General features: G+C 40.2%; 1 protein-coding gene across 14 annotated transcripts in view; it reads right to left on the reverse strand.

Moving 5' to 3' along the window:
- Positions 1-12,373: 12,373 nt before the first annotated feature.
- LOC106583929 (C-Jun-amino-terminal kinase-interacting protein 3) overlaps positions 12,374-14,156 on the reverse strand; it is a 101,966-nt gene continuing 100,183 nt past the window's right edge. For all 14 annotated transcript variants that reach the window (XM_082967868.1, XM_082967870.1, XM_014168611.3 and 11 more), the window contains one exon: positions 12,374-14,156. This exon is cut by the window's right edge and continues 310 nt beyond it. The gene's annotated coding sequence lies outside the window, so the exon portion shown is untranslated.

The following is a 14,156-nucleotide window of genomic DNA, read 5'->3' on the forward strand; positions in this document are numbered from 1 at the left end:
GATTTCCCAGAGGGTCCATGCTATCCGGGATTCTTTATATGTCCCTACCTCAATCAAGTAGAAATGTAAAATGGTTAAAGTAAGGGTTAAGTTTAGTGATAGGTAAGGATTATGATTATAGATAAGTTACAGGGTTTGGTTCAGGATAGGGACGTCCCAAGGAATCCGGATAGCAGTGACCGTTCATAGAGTGAGAGACGGGCAAGGTATTTGAAAGCTTGGTTTTCTTACAGAAAAAACTATGGCAAAGAAACGGTATACCACACAACAATTTTCGAGTGTCTGCCCAGATAGTTTCCTTAGAGAAGATGAGAAGAATTCACAAGATGTCCTTGATCTGATTGAGGAGTAAATATATTTAAGTTATAATATTGTTAGGAAATATTTAGGTCTACTGTGTTGATAAGGCAAATTTGGTTTATTTGAAAATAGTTACTTTTTGCTGAGTTGATAACGTATTGTCAAAGGCACGTAGGCAATATTAATTACTGTGTCGATAGGGGAGAAGGCTAGTGTACAACAATAATGTAATTTGATGTGATAGTATTATTTATTTCATGGATTAATTAAATTGTAAATGAAAATATACAAACGTGTGCTATAGGATATATATAAATTGTATGTTGTAATACACTACCCCAACATGCCATTGTATGCTGGAGCTATGGGACATTTACACCTGCACTGAATTGAATGGGGGATGCATAACTACTTTTCACTGAAGGACGAAAACGAGATACAACATACATCTTCGATTGAAGACCTAAAATCATGACAGTATCATAACGGTATCCTATTATAGTGTGGATACAGGAGTGGCCTATTCTACAATAATATAACTATAGCATTATTTATCTAATTGATACATTTAATAAAAAATGTGGATGGATACGCTACTTCATTCAATGATTACAGTATTGTACAAAGTAGATGCAGGAGTAGCCTATAGTCTACAATAATAATCATGAGTCATTGAATGTCTTGCTGTCTTTGGGAGCATGTTAATGAAGGCTTTCAGCTGTTGAACTATGGCAATGTTGAACTAATTCCTAAATCTTTCTTTCTTTTAGTCAAGAAGATGTGATAGCCAATCAGCTTCACTGCAGCTGTTCATCCCACCACCCCCACCGCTCTCCCTCCACAAGCAATCACATCCCCTTCCCCCTTTCAACTAATTTTCCACCACACAGAAAATAACTATACATACATCTGTGCCCATGTCAGTGGATGCCTAAATTTGAGAAATGTAACAAGATGCTACAGTTGTGTGTGTGTGTGGGTGCGGGTGGGGTTCCAAGAAAAGACATGAGTTTGATGTTCCCAAAGGAGATAGTCATGTGAGTGAGAGCCTATGGCAGTGCTTAATTTGTAAATTGGGAGGTGCTGGAACAAAAAGTGAGCCAGATAAGGGGGGTGACCCGTGGTACACTGAGGTACCAGAACACATTAAAAAAAACGTTATAATAAAACACTGCATGCATTATCATTTATTTTGCATACCGACATAGATCAGTAAAAGTTGCTTGCAGAAGTTGCTCACACGGGGAATTTTTTTTGTAGCCTAGTGTTCGGGAAAAATGTGACTTTCATATAATTTTTTATGACTGGAGACTTTTACTACCTCACAAATGATCGAAATGACAAAGCTACTTTGACACTGACAAACTGAGAATCTGAGATAAATAAAAACGACCTTGTCCTCAATCCATCAATAGCCTAGCCCTACGGTAGGTGTGTGGAGACACACATATTGTACAGTATGAGGAGGAAATTATAGATCTAAAAAAGCTTTCCAGTTTCACTGAGTCACCCGTTGATGCTCAGTTTACTCACTGGCGATGGCCAATGTGCTTGTTCCAAAAGCTTATCTCTCTTGTTTTACTTGGTAAAAGCCTGTTTTGGCTGCATGCTGTTCACTGACAGAATTGCCGCGTGTTCCCGACTTTAGGCGTGCCTCATGATTGGGCTACACACAATCCACAGCTAGTCAATTTTTAAAAATAAATCATTGATAATCTGTGGCTAAATTATATGCCTACTCCTGGTGCACTATTCTAAGGTATTTCATTTCTTTCTGAACAGACAGCAGTAATTCTATAACTTGTATGTATTATTTTTTTATGGTAGGGTCTACACCTGTTCTATTCGGCGCATGTGACAAATAAAATTTGATTTGATTTAAATATATCAGGAGTGCTGCTGCGGCACCTCCAGAACCCTTCGCGCGGCTATGATTCTATTAGGAAATAAATGATGAGAGTTGCAGGCTCATGTCTATCAGAATAGAGAGAGGAAGAGATATAGAAAGTGAATCTCGTTCTAGTTCTCTGCGAGATACAGGGGCGCTTCTCTCTCAACACAGCAATGGCCACGCGTTGGTCTATACCGGCTACAATGTTGGGCTAAACATAAACCGGTCCAGCACAACACGAATCAATTATTCACATTACATTTTTTAGGGGGCAACCAGGAGAATTACAAAGCAGTCAACTTGAATTAGCCTAACTCTGACTGCTTTTATTTTTACATTGCAAACAGTGAAAAGTATTTTACATGTCACGAGAGGTACCGGATCTTGGCAAATGGGTTCCGCAATGAAACAAGTCCAAAACTGAGAGATGCCGGATCCTGTTCCAGCAGGATCTGGCTCAAATCAAGCACTGCTCCTTGGTATCTAAAGTTAGTGTCGGGCTGACTGACTCCTGTGTCTCCTTTTCATCTGTTTGAGGATGCTACAGTCACCCCTGGTGGAGGTTCTTGGAACTGCTATTTAAGTATGAGCAGAGGTTGACGAAAACCTTCAAAGGTGGTGGTGCTATGTTGTGTGTTAACTTGAATCCCAGGCAGAGAGTATTCATCCACCTGAGTCAATACATGTTAGAATCAACTTTGGCAGCGATTACATCAGTGAGTCTATCTAGGTAAGTCTCTAAGAGTTTTGCACACCTGGATTGTACAATATTTGCATTATTCTTAAAAAAAACTCTTCAAGTGCTGTCAGGTTGGTTGTTGATCATTGCTAGACAGCTATTTTCAAGTCTTGCCATAGATTTTCAAGCATATTTAAGTGAAAACTGTAACTAGGCCACTCAGGAACATTCAATGTTGTCTTGGTAAGCAACTCCATTGCCTTCAGAAAGTATACACACCCCTTTTTCAACACTTTGTTGTTACAGGCTGAATTTAACATTGATTAAATTGAGATTGTGTCACTGGCCTACACACAATACCCCATAATGTCAAAGTGGAATTATGTATATATATATGTTTTTACACATTAATAATTTAAAAGCCAAATTGTTTTGAGTCAATAAGTATTCAACCCCTTTGTTATGGCAAGCCTAAATCATTTCAGGAGTAAACATTTGCTAATCAAGTCTCACAAGTTGCATGGACTCACACTGTGTGTAATAATAGTGTTTAACATTATTTTTGAATGTCTACCTCATCGTTGTACCCCACACATATCTCTAAGGTCCATCAGTCCACCAGTGAATTTCAAACAGATTTAACCACAAAGACCAGGGAGGTTTTTCAAAGCCTCACAAAGAAGGGAACCTATTGGTATGCCTTTGAGCATGGTATAGTTATGAATTACATTTTGGATGTAATGGTGACTTTAAACCAGTTACAGCGTTAAATGGCTATGATAGGAGAAAACTGAAGATGGAGCAACAACATTTTAATTACTCCACAATACTAACCGAAATGAAAGAGTAAGAAGAAGGAAGCCTATGCAGAGTAAAATATGTCAAAACATACATTTGACTAAAGTAAAACTGCAAAAAATGTGGAAATTAACTAATACGAAGCGTTATGTTTGAGGCAAATCCAACTCAACGCATTACTGAGTACCACTCTTCATATTTTCAAGCATGGTGGTGGCTGCATCATGTTATGGCTATGCTTGTCATCAGTAAGGACTAAGGAGTTTTTTAGGATAAAAATAAACGGAATAGAGCTAAGCACAGGCAAAATCCTAGAGCAAAACTTTGTTCAGTCTGCTTTCCAACAGACACTGGGAAACAGAGTCACCTTTCAGCAGAACAATAACCTAAAACACAAGGCCAAATATACACTGAAGTTGCTTACCAAGACAACGTTGAATGTTCCTGAGTGGCCTAGTTACAGTTTTGACTTAAATCAGCTTGAAAATCTATAACAAGATTTGAAAATGTCTGTCTAGCAATGATCAACAACCAACTTGACAGAGCCTGAAGCATTTCTTTAATAATAATAATAATGTGCAAATATTGTACAATCCAGGTATGCAAAGGACGTAGGGCCCGCATCCGATCTGAGTTAAGCAAATTTAAATGGAATGGAATTAACTTTTAATGCACTTTTCTCTCTGCTTATTCTAACCTTGAACTTAGAGGAAAACTCCACCAAAAAACAATGTTTTGGTATTTTAACCTTTATTTAACTAGGCAAGTCAGTTAAGAACATATTCTTATTTACAATGATGGCCTACCCCGGCAAAACCCTCCCCTAACCCGGACGACTCTGGGCCAATTGTGCGCTGCCTGGGACTCCCGATCACGGCCTGTTGTGATACAGCCCGGGATCGAACCAGAGTCTATAGTAAAACCTCCAGCACTGTGATGCAGTGCCTTAGGCCGCTGCGCCACTTTACTTACTTACTGACTTTATTGTCCCAATGAAGAAATTTTGTTGCAGTGTCATGTACACATTTAAAGTGGCGTTTAAATACAAAACAAAATTGACCATACAACTTTCATAACAGTTACATACCAATAAAAATATATATATATAATAATTCTAATAAATAAACAAATACATTTTTTTTTTTTTTTAAAGACTAGCCTGCTGGCCTTACGGAGTCGATAGGAACATTAGCCCGAACTATTTTTGAGGGATATCACACCTGGCACAAATGATTGTCTAGTTCTGTTTTTCCTGCTGAGGGGTGCCCTATACCTGCGCCCAGAGGGGAGTAGTTCAAAGTCCAGGTACAGGGGGTGGCGTGGGTCTAAAATTATTTTGTGACCTTAAAAGATCTCATCCAGGCCTGTTTGACTCCAAGTACCTTGCTTGCTGTGATAATAATCCTTCTCAACATATTTCTCTGGCTGATAGTGGCATTGCCAAACCAACAAACAATACAAAAAGTTAAAATACTCTCAATAAAAGATGTGTAAAACAGAGTCAATATAGTACAGTCTACATTAAAAGATCCCAGCTTTTTGAGAAAGTACAGTCTCTGTTGGATCTTTCTGTAGATCAGGTCTGTACATTTACTCCACTGAAGCTTATTGTCCAAAAGGACACCCAGATATTTGTATTCCTCTACAATTTCTATATTCTGACCTCTGATAGATGTTGCAGAGGTAGGTGTTGTACGCTTCCTGAAGTCTATGCACATCTCTTTGGTCTTGTTGGTATTGAGGACCAAGTGTGATTCCTCACACCACTCTACAAAGTAATCGAGGACCGGGCTATGATGTTCCTCGTCATCATGCAACAGGCTGATCAAGGCAGTGTCATCAGCGAACTTAACGAGGTGTCTGTCAGTATGGGAACTAGTACAACTATTAGTGTGCAAGATGTACAGGAGTGGGGACAAAACACATCCCTGAGGAGAGCCTGTGTTGGTATTGCGTATATCCGACACGTGGGGACCTATTTTGATTCGCTCAGGAAGTCCAACAGCCACAAAACCAGCCCCCCATCTAAGGAGAAGTCCCGAATGAGTCTCTGTGCCAGAATGTAAGGCTGGATTGTGTTGAAGGCAGAAGAAAAGTCAAACAGAACCCTGACATGGGATTTGGCACCCTCTAGATGTCTATAGACCATGTTAAGGAGGGTAAGAATGGTTAATTAGTCCACTATTGATCTAGTCCCAAAATGTTTTGCATGTCAGCAATCAAGTTTTCAAGATATCCAACTTTGAAAATACAGAAATCTGGCCCGTATGATGCATTTAGCATTATATGATACAAAACACAGATTTCTGTCTTCGACCTATGTTTCATGAGCTGAAATAAAAGACCCCAGAAATGTTCCATACGTACAAAAAGTGTATTTCTCTCAAATGCTATGCACAAATTTGTTTACATCCCTGTTATTGAGCATTTCTCCTTTGCCAACATAATCTATCAACCTGGCAGGTGTGGCATATCAAGAAGCTGATTAAACAACATGATTATTACACAGGTGCACCTTGTGCTGGGGACACTAAAAGGCCACTCTAAAATGTGCAGTTTTGTCATACAACACAATGCCACAGATCTCTCAAGTTGAGGGAGTGTGCAATTGGCATGCTGACTGCAGAAATGTCCACCAGAGCTGTTGCCAGATAATTGAATGTTCATTTCTCTACCATAAGCTGCCTCCAACCTAATTTTAGAGAATTTAACAGTACGTCCAACCGGCCTCACAACTGCAGACCACGTGTAACCACACCAGCCCAGGACCGGCTTCTTCACTTGTGGGCATAGCCACTGGAAGTAGTATGGGGGTGCTGCAAAAACAAATGCCTGCGCTGAAGATGTTTATATTGGTCCGCTAATACAGGACTAGTAAAAGTCCAGAGCACTCCGTTTATGAATTTTTTAAAACTAAATGTATTTGAGTGTTTACCAGCATTTGTAACTTGTCTGATTATTATCTGTACAAAACAGTTCATCTGATAATACTTGCTTGATATACGGTGCATTCAGAAAGTATTCAGACTCCTTGACTTTTTCCACATTTTGTTACATTACAGCCTCATTCTAAAATTTATGAAATCATATTTTTTCCTCATCAATCTACAAACAGCCCATAATGACAAAGCAAAAACACGTTTTTAGAAATGTTGGTCAAGTTACAAAAAAGTATAAAACAGAAATAGTTAATTTACATAAGTATTCAGACCCTTTGCTATTAGGCTCGAAATTGAGCTCAGGTGCATCCAGTTTCCAACCTTGAGATGTTTCTACAACTTGATTGGAGTCCACCTGTTGTAAATTCAATTGATTAGACCTGATTTTAAAAGGCACACACCTGTCTATATAAGGTCCCACATTGGACAGTGCATGTCAGAGCAAAAACCAAGCCATGAGGTCAAAGGAATTGTCCGTAGAGCTCCGAGACAGAATTGTGTTGAGGCACAGATCTGGGGAAGGGAACCAAAGCATTAGTGCTGGCCGCCCGGCCAAACTGAGCAATCGGGGGAGAAGGGCCTTGGTCAAGGAGGTGACCAAGAACCTGATGGTCACTCTGACAGAGCTCCAGAGTTCCCCTGTGGAGATGGGAGAACCTTCCAGAAGGACAACCATCTCTGCAGCACTCCACCAATCAGGCTTTTATGGTAGAGGCCAGACGGAAGCCACTCCTCAGTAAAAGGCACATGACAGCCCACTTGGACTTTGCCAAAAGGCACCTAAAGGAGTCTCAGACCATGAGAAGCAAGATTCTCTGTTCTGATGAAATCAGGATTTAACTATTTGGCCTCAATGCCAAGAGTCATGTCTAGAGGAAACCTGGCACCATCCCTACGGTGACGCATTGTGGTGGCAGCATCATGCTGTGGTTTTTCAGTGGCAAGGACAGGGAGACTAGTCAGGATCAAGGGAAAGATGAACAGAGCAAAGTACAGAGAGAACATTGATGAAAACCTGCTCGAAGGTTCACCTTCCAACAGGACAGATAAGCACACAGCCAAGACAAGAGAGGAGTGGCTTCGGGTTTCTGAATGTCCATGAGTGGCCCAGCCAGAGTCTGGACTTGAACCCGATCGAACATCTTTGGAGAGACCTGAAATTGGCTGTGCAGCGACGCTCTCCATCCAACCTGACAGAGCTTGAGAGGATCTGCAGAGAAGAATGTGAGAAACTCCCCAAATACAGGTGTGTCAAACTTGTAATGTTATACCCAAGAAGACTCGAGGCTGTAATCACTGCCAAAGGTGCTTCAACAAAGTACTGAGTAAAGGGTCTGAATACTTATGTAAATGTGGTATTTCAGGGCTTTCTTTTATTATACATTTGTAAAGATTTCTAAAAACCTGTTTTTGCTTTGTCATTATGGGGACTAATGTGTGTAGAGGGAAAAAAACATTTAATCCATTTTAGAATAAGGCTGTAACATAACAATGTGGAAAAAGTAAAGGGGTCTGAATACAAATGCAACTTATTTCAATGTGAAAACTGAAATGGTCTATTCATTCCGTTTCCATATTAGTAAACGCTCTTATCCAGAGTGCATACATTTTCATACTGGTTCCCCGAGGGTATCGGAATCACAACCTTAGCATTGCAAGTGCAATGCTCTAACAACTGAGCCACATCATCACAAACCATTTGATGCCTCTATATGCTCAATTACTGTATTGTGCATTGTTTTTCTTCAGAAAAGTCTACAGGTACAAACCTAGATGACCAGCCAATGTACAATACAGTAATGTACATTTACATTAAGTGGTTTGTAAGGATGGTAAATTAATACTACACAAAAAGTGGTTGTTTCCATGTTATTTGATCAAGAAAAATATTTAATTTGATGTGGATGTTTTGTGTCTTTGCCCATAACTTTGCACCTTTTGATGTAAATGTTTGAGGACAGGTTTTCGTTGTTTCTGGATTCCATTAGAATGACAATCGCAAGAGAATGGAACAGGGCAACAACTCTTAAAATTCCAACTATTGAATCCTGCAAGATACTGTTCTTAATTATACAACTACCTTTTTTGCCAAAGCAGAGACAGTCTATATCAGTCCGCTAATACTAGTAAAGCCCAGTGGACTACTTTTGTGCTGCAGCACCCTCAGCACCCCTACTTCCCGCGGCTATGCCTGTGGGAGGATTTGAGACCAGCCACCCGGGCAGCTGATAAAACTGTGGGTTTGCACAAACGGTCAAAAACCATCTCAAGGAAGCTCATCTGCGTGCTCGTTGTCCTCACCAGGGTCTTGAGTTGACCAGTTCTGTGTTGTAACTGTTGGCCACTGGCGCGCTGGAGAAGTGTGCTTTTCACTGATTAATCCCGGTTTCAACTGTGCTGGGAAGATGCCACACGTGTATGGTGTTGTGTGTGCGAGTGGTTTGCTGATGTCAGCATTGTGAACAGAGTGCCCCATGGTGGCTATGGGGTTATGGTATGGGCAGGCATAAGCTACGGATAACGAACACAATTTCATTTTATCGATGGCAATTTGAATGCACAGAAATACCGTGACGAGATCCTGAAGCCCATTGTCGTGACATTCATTGGCCACCATCACCTCAAGTTTCAGCATGATAATGCACGAACCAATTTTGCAACGATCTGTACGTAATTCCTGGAAGCTGAAAATGTCCCAGTTTTTCCATGTCCTGCATACTCACCAGACATGTCACCCATTGAGCATGTTTGGGAAGCTCTGGATCAACGTGTACAACAGTGTATTCCAGTTCCCACCAATATCCTGCAACTTCACACAGCCATTGAAGAGGAGTGGGACAACATTCCACAGGCCACATTCAACAGCCTGATCAACTCTATACGAAGGAGATGTGTCGCATTGCATGAGGCAAATGGTGGTCACACCAGATACTGACTGTTTTTTGATCCACGCCCCTAGGTATCTGTGACGAACAGATGCATATCTGTATTCCCAGTCATGTGAAATCCATAGAGTAGGGCCTAATTTATTTATTTCAATTGACTAATTTCCTTATATGAACTGAAACTGTTGCATGTTGCGTTTATATTTTTAAATCTACCAATTGGTGCTGAAACAGACGAATATGCATATCTTTAGATGGCTTTCTTTCATTGATCCTTAATATTCTGAAACCAATATATATATAATTAGATATATTCTATTGAGTCTGTTGACAAAATTCTAACTAGAAGGTACACCGTATTTAAAGGGATGGCTTAAGATAAATGTACTGAAAACCCTATTGAACGAAAACTCCATGAGAAAATCTGTTGGCCAGCAAGTGGGAGGGTTTGCAGCGGTTGAATTACCACTCCTGCAACATGTAAATACTTATGTAAATTCTCTGTAATACATTTTCAATAAATTTAACTTTTATATAATTTTTTTTTTATCTTTGTCATTATTGGGTATTGAGTGTAACAAAACAAAATGTGTAATAAGTGAAGAGGTATGTTTTACTTTGGTGCCTTATTGCAAAAATTATGCATGTTTTGGAATATTTTATTTTGTATAGGCTTCCTTCTTTTGACTGTCAATTAAGGTTATTATTGTGGGATAACTACAATATTATTGATCCATCCTCAGTTTTCTCCTATCATAGCCATTAAACTAACTGTTTTATAGTCACCATTGGCCTCATGGTGAAATCCCTGTTCGGTTTTCTTCCTCTTCGGCAACGGGGTTAGGAAGAACGCCTGTATCTTTGTAGTGACTGGGTGTATTGATACACCATCCAAAATGTAATTAAATACTTCACCCTGCTCAAAGGGATATTCAATGTCTGTTTAGGTGCCCTTCTTTGCGAGGCTTTGGAGGAAAACCTCCCTGGTCTTTGTGGTTGAATCTGTGTTTGAAATTCACTGCTCGACTCAGGGACCTTACACATAATTGTGTGTGTGGGGTACAGAGTCATTCAAAAATCATGTTAAACACTATTATATCACACAGAGGGAGTCCATGCAACTTGTGACTTGTTAAGCACATGTTTACTCCTGAACTTATTTAGGCTTCCAACAACAAAGGGGTTGAATACTTATTGACTCAAGACACGATAGCTTTTAAAAAATATATATATTTGTAAAAATGTCTAAAAACCTAATCCCACTTTGAAATTATGGGGTATTGTACGTAGACCAGTGACACAAAATCTAAATAGAATCCATTTTAAATTCAGGCTGTAACACAAAATGTGGAAAAAGTCAAGGGGTGTGAATACTTTCTGAAGGCACTATACTTATCAATGTTGGTCTACTTTTATGGCCACTGATCATACCCACTCACCCTCTTCACAGACACTTAAAACACACACTGATACAAAATCTCTTTGCGACTTTCTAGAGCAGGCAGTGGTACTGTAGGTGATAGGAGTGATGTTGCTGCTTTGATTTAAAAATATTTATTGAATGAATGAATGACAACGCACATCTTCTCTGCTACGGTTACTTACACAAGATAACATTGAGATTAAATTGCAAGGTGCAAGATTCACAGCGAGTTATCTTTAAGATCAAACTCATACTGCAAGGAGAATCCTTGTACTGTAGGTTCTTTAGTATTATATCTGCTGCTGCTCTCTCTATGTACTGGACGGTCATGGATGTAGAATGCAATTGTGCTCTCTCTGAAACTTAGCAATAACCACTGAGAAAGAGAGAAAGGTGAACATAGGGCACATTTCTCTAATCTCATGAATTAATTGTGATTTATTTTGTTTTAATCTGAAGGCACACATTCACAGTTCGGTCAGTGTATTTATTTAATTTATTTTAGCAGTTTTAAAGATGTCGTCTGTAACATAACACCTCTTGGTTTTTGAAGAATGTCTTAAAAATGCTTGAAGCTGTGTACTGCTTTCTTACCTCATCATAATCCAAAGACACTCTTCAACTTCCGAGGAGAACCAACAGTAAAGAAGGAAGGCGCTGCAGTTTGTAAACACTGAATGTGGTCAGACAGCCAACTGTATAGCTTCAAATACATTTGGATGAATTTGCATTTATTTTATTTTTTTCTCAATGAATTTCATTCCTTTATAGTTACAGGTATATCATAGGCATTACGGGTGGTTGTATGTGTGATAGACTTCGTACTGTACTCAATGCACCTTTAACCAGGATCTAAAATGTAACGTAATGTCCGCTTTACAACATGAACGTCTATAGTACCTAAAGTTTTAGAGGTGCCAAAAGTTGACAGGGTATGATCCAAATCGACTTGAGCTGACTCTTCCGAATCTGAACCACTGTCCTTGTTACTTAAAGTGGGTTCGGTCTGACAGGATGCCATTTCATACATTCTTTGTACACCTTCAATTCAATCCGTATCGCGGAAGTTCCACGCTACAGCATAATTGAAATTTAAAGGCAATGTTCCCGCATTAGTGGAGACTGCATTTACAGTAAACGCTGCATACTGTATGTTGGCTCAATCATAAATTACCTTTAAATTTCAATCACACAATCTGTGATACAGATTAAATCGAGTCCTTAATCCGATGGCGTTTTGTCGGCTATGCATCTTTTAAAGGTAATGTTCCCGGAGACCGGATTCATGGCAAACGCCAATCGGAAATTACCTTTAAATGCGGCAGAGGTTGGCCTTGCAATCAGATTGAATCCTGGTCCTAATTCAAAAAGTCAAAAAATAATAAAAAAATAAAAACACTAAAAAAGGTTGAAAATAAGTCAACCAACAGTGAAGAGAACGACAGACAACATAGCCTCTGGTTTTCAGCGCACACTAGGTTTAATATTTAATCCACACAGATAAAGAGATATGAGTTACATACTGAACAAGAGGGGGAGGGGCCTTGGGCATGTCTGGAGAGTTACAGAATCCTCAATGACAGCTGTCACTCAAAACAGGCGACCAAGCACAAACCTCACTGTCCAACTGGCAGTCTGGGAACAGCGAATTAGAGCAGTGGGTGGTTGGTGAATCAGTTATGAACCAATCAGCTCACAGCTCGAGGATATGCCTGGCTCTCTCTCTCCTTCCACTATTTGGCACAGTTACATTTCAGCACGGTTACTTTCCCCTACGCCCTTACCCATTTGGTGTTCACAGACCTGAGAGGAGATAGGTTTTTACAAAGGCCGAAATAGAACTGAGACTCTTTACCTGTCCATTTTCTCTACAGGAGAGTTTGGGTTTGATCGACAGTGCAGCCGACTGACTGATCTACAAATCACCTTGCATCATAAATAACTACTCATTATTATTTGTAGATCAATCAGTCAGTCCCAACTTACCCACAATGCATCACATATTTGATGCGCTCAAACACAGCCAATCTATGTCCATAAGGCTGTCTGGAAACTTGCTTCTAACGTAGAACAATTAAAATCCCTGTTCATCCTCTGATGCCAAATCAAGAGTTTCTCTTCACTCCACTACACCTCATTTACTGGCTCCGTCATCCCCCATGAATTTTACTACATCTGTATCCCAAATGGCACCCTATTCCCTATATAGTACACTATTTTTGACAAAGAACCATAGGGCTCTAGTCAAAAGTAGTGCATTATAAAGGGCGTAGGGTGCCATTTGGGAGGAATCCTGAGTCTGCACACCTCCTGATCAAACTTCACTGTATTTACAGGCCAATGCATTCAAGACTGATCTTGTTTTTTTCCACGTACATTCAACAACGTCTCCTCACCTTCTAACAGCTGGTAAAATCACCCTGAACCAACCAATCAACTGTCAGTGTCTCACTCTCTCTACATTCAACTCACCAATGAGCGGCTAGTGACTGTGCCACTCACTCCGACCAATAGCTGCCTGTCTCTGAATCCCTCTTGATCAATCAGCCGTCTCTGTTTCCAGCGTGGTTCAGTGAGCTGAAAGCTGATTGGAGGTGGGGGGGGGGTTTTAGTAAGTCATACCATAAATAGTTTTGGGATTACTGGTTGGCTGTTGCTGCAAATCTTGGGTAATTTCCGGAGAGGCGTTATATTACGCAGTAGTCTAATGTTCCTGTACTTGTGTTGTTGGTAAGATGCAGGTGGGAAAGGCGAGAAAGGGAGGAGTTAGAGGTGATTGTAGGTATCAGGGAGTTGCTTGGGGGCAGATGCAGGCCATTACAAGTCAAAGGTCAATACAGGAGAGATACAGATGTACTTCCAGGGGAAATAAATACAGGTATGTCTGAAACAGCACCCTATTCCCTATACAGTGCATTCGTTTTGTCCAGCACCATATGGGCCCTGATCAAAAGTAATGCACCATATAGGGACTAGGGTGCCATTTAAGACACACTCCAGGCTTTAGGGAGTAAATACAGGGTAGCGGAGGTAGTTAGGAGGCAGGGGTAGTTACAAGGCTCATGGTGGGGGGAGATAATTACATTGGTAGAAGCGGCAAGAAACAGGGCGAGGGAGGGGAAGGGGGTAGTCATAGTCAAGGTATTTGGAAAGTTACTGGACTGGGGGAGTGATACTTACAAGGCAATAGGTAGTTCCAAGGTTTCTGGGGGGATATCGATAGTTAAAAAGGGGTGTAAAT

Source organism: Salmo salar, chromosome 23 (assembly GCF_965601325.2).
Source record: "Salmo salar chromosome 23, fSalSal1, whole genome shotgun sequence".
Lineage (NCBI taxonomy): Eukaryota > Metazoa > Chordata > Actinopteri > Salmoniformes > Salmonidae > Salmo > Salmo salar.